Source organism: Schistocerca nitens, chromosome 5 (assembly GCF_023898315.1).
Source record: "Schistocerca nitens isolate TAMUIC-IGC-003100 chromosome 5, iqSchNite1.1, whole genome shotgun sequence".
In the NCBI taxonomy this organism is placed as follows: domain Eukaryota; kingdom Metazoa; phylum Arthropoda; class Insecta; order Orthoptera; family Acrididae; genus Schistocerca; species Schistocerca nitens.
Window position 1 is genome coordinate 195,603,232 of NC_064618.1, and position 3,944 is coordinate 195,607,175.

The following is a 3,944-nucleotide window of genomic DNA, read 5'->3' on the forward strand; positions in this document are numbered from 1 at the left end:
CGGTGTTCTTATTTCAATTTCCAGGAGTGTAAATAGTCCTATTCGTTTCTAGGCTTGCTACCGTTACAATGTTCCTTCCAAATCCCGTCGCCTAGAGCATTCAACAACGACTTGTGTTGTAAGCTGTGTCCAACTATTCTATCTCTTATAGTCAATCTGAATTTCTTTCTTGTGGATTCGTTGTAGGATACCATCACTGCCCATTCCATGAATCCTTCTCATTTTCAACGGTCTTCACATCAGTACTTAGTTGCGTTTCAAACGTAGCTTTTCAGAATTTTTTTCTAGTCTCATCGTGGATTTTTAGGATACTTAGGTACTGGCCAAATTAATTGTTTTTAAATATGGTACAAGCGTACAATTTTGTCGTTGCGTAGAAGAATGACCACTCCAACGAACTAAGCAATTGAGAACCATCATTACTATAAGTAAGAGCATCTGCGAATGGTACATCCGTATGTAGTTGTTTCCTAGGATGATCTCGTCGTGGACAGAGTAATACATGACAGAGCAATAGATGGATCGTCCTTTGGAAGCAGAATGTTCAACTACAGTTGACATACTGATAGGGAAAACCATGGAAAAAAAGGAGGAACACTTGCAGTCTATGATCAAGAAAAATGAACAGTTATCACGGATGCTCTTTAAAGATTCAGTGAGGAATATACACATCCAGTGAGATGATAAACAGCGTAAGAAGCTGTTCACGTCCTGTGTGTAAGAAATAATATGGGTTAGCTGTTGGTTGCGGTCTACAGAGTACCACGACACTGGGCAAAGCCTACATTGACCAGACCACACGCTCAATGTATGAAAACTGTGTGGAACTTCATCGCCGAACCCACATGTCGCTTGCCAAATATTCGGCCATAACTGAGTTCTGCATCTCCACAGTACGTTGCATGGATAACAGAGACACGAAAGGCCTGATTATGACATGAATTTAAATAAATATGCAGAAATATGTTGACAGATGAACTCATTACTTATGATGACGACTTTCATCTGAATAAGCCTTGGGATGCTGTGATTTCTGTTTCACAAGGGAAAAATTTTACGCCTAATGGCACATCCAACTCGTTGCGATCTCCGTGCTTTAAATAACACCTTTAAGCATGGACCTGCGTGCCCCAGCTGGAGTAATACCCAATAGCGGGCGTTAAGCACGAAAGAGGGCGCTCAGGCAGTCAAGTTCTATGCCCGTGCGCCACCGCGCCAGTTTTTGGATTGCAGATGCAATTTGCTGTTGTCAAGCTCAAGCGAAGATGGCTTCAATTCCGAAAGCTCATAAAAACATTTTATAATTATTTTAAAATACCTAGTTTACCATCGTACGGAGCCTGTAAAATTTTGGCTCCGTATGTTTGAGACACGCTGCAAAAATACACACCAATAAATCGCTGAAAACAATGGTGATATTATCTCTGTACCACTTACACTTCACGTTGTAGAAAACCGAACGTCACGACATTTTGTACTCAAAATTGTTCATTGAAATTATAGAAATGAAATTGGTGAGAATAACTAAAAGGAGTTTAATTTTCTCAGTTAGTCCAAGTAATGTCCATGGAGAGCAGAATGAGCGTTCCGTCTTCCACAGTGGTTTAAACAAATGAAAAGAAAAAGACTAGCTATATTTACTTCGAAGATTTTAACACACACACCTGTTTTACAATTTTGGTTGATATATTAATATTTCTGGGTAACATCAAACAAAGATGACATAAAAGGACGAGTAGCACAGGGGAAGAGAGCATTCATGGCCAAAAGCGGTCGCGGTCTCCTACTGTTAAATATTAGGCTTAATTCGAGGAAGAAATCTGAAACTGTGCTTTAGGAGCACAGAATTGCGTGGAAGTGAATTACGGCCTATTGTAAAAACAGAAAATAAGAGAATCGATGTAGTTGGAATGTGGTGCTATAGAAGGACTTAGAAAAATAGACGGATGGGTGAAGAATGAGCTGGTTCTCCACAGAACCGATGACGAAAGCAACATTTGGAGAACACCGAGATGAAGAAAGGATGATAATAGACCTAAATCTGTTACAAATCAGGGAATAACTTTCTTGGTACTAGAGGGAGATGTAGAGGGTAAAAGCTGTAGGGGAAGACGGAGACTGGAATATGTGAAGGAAAAAAAACTGCTGCTGCTGTGGAGTAAAGAGGTTGGTAGACGACAGCAAATCGAGGAAAACCGTATAAAGCCAGTTAAATCACTATTCACCGCAAAAAATAGGAACATCATTCCATTATGGAATCGAGGAAAAATTTTGGAAATTTTCGTTATCCAACGTGTAGTTACTTGCAACAGAAATTTCTAGTGAAAACTTTGAGTAACGCAATTACGCTATTCTCAACTAATAACCATTGTCCATAAGACGATAATGCTGTTATATCCGCCTCTCTTTCGTGCAGATAGATACTACTATGATAGCAGTTTGCTAGAATTTCTCTAAAGCTGGTCCCAGTACGTAAGGGAAAAGGGCACGGCGTAATGGGCTGCAAACGTCGAAGAACACTTTACTTAAAACTTCGAACTGGGAGGCTTTGGTGACTTATAGTATCACTCAGCCAAGTTTCGACCCCATCTGTGGCAGACATCTTCGGCGATAAATCGGTTCAAAAATGGCTCTGAGCACTATGGGACTTAACAGCTATGGTCATCAGTCCCCTAGAACTTAGAACTACTTAAACCTAACTAACCCTAAGGACATCTCACAACGCCGGCCGAAGTGGCCGCGCGGTTCTGGCGCTGCAGTCTGGAACCGCGAGACCGCTACGGTCGCAGGTTCGAATCCTGCCTCGGGCATGGGTGTGTGTGATGTCCTTAGGTTAGTTAGGTTTAACTAGTTCTAAGTTCTAGGGGACTAATGACCTCAGCAGTTGAGTCCCATAGTGCTCAGAGCCATTTGAACCATTTTTGAACATCTCACAACACCCAGTCATCACCGATAAATCGGCAAGTGCATCGAAAACTCAAGTGCACCCGAATTTATAGGCGCGATCTGAGCTGTGTTGAGGGCACTACGAATCATATTGTCGATTAGAAGCAATCGTTCGTTATTCTCTTGTAGCAAAGTCGAACACGGTATTTTATGTCACTTTTTTTCTTTTAAAATAATCATGATGTTCATAAATTTATATTACTTCTCTGTGCAAGTGCTCATAATAATAGGTTGTCTAGGTTAAAACACTAGTGACACTAAATTTTATTTCATGGTCTCCAATTTGAAAAAGCGTGTTCCTCAACGGCCAACCCACCTGTGCGTCCAAATCGATAGTTTCTTTGTCGTTCGACTAAGCGAGTCTTAATACTACTTCTCGTGGTCTGACCGTCGTAAAAACAGGTTAAATAAAATAAAATATGCATGCTGACTTTGCGCCCAGACAGCAACGATCGATCGTTTTTAATCGAGAGTGATGTTACCAGCCAGAAGCGCTTCAGCATGTAGCAGCACCCGATATGGTCTTTAACTTAGGGTTGCCCTCAAGCTTTTCAGTTGTGTTGGCAATTAATCTCTGAAGATGTCTTTCGCAGATGGAGACTAATCGTCAGTGAATAGACATCCCTCATAACAATTAGGGCACAAGTTTCAACTGAAGTAAACAGCGGTCGTTGAAACCTTCATTGTGCAAATGCTCTGCTGAGACCCTTAATTGTAGAGGTTATCGACAAGCAGGTTTTCACGTTTCCTGACTGAAATTTTCCTGCTGACTTCCCCATGTAGAAATGTCTGTGGCGACCTCATATGGTGTGGACAGAATATGGCGAAAAAATCCGTGTGGGTCAACAGGCTGGAATGTCAAATGTCGATCTCTCAATGAGTTTAACAAAGTGATTTCGATAAATAATTTGTGAAAGTAATTCGGTATTTAAGTAGATGTCGAATGTTAATTCTTATAATGGGAATGTACGCTTTTCGTACTATTTCTCTTGGTACCT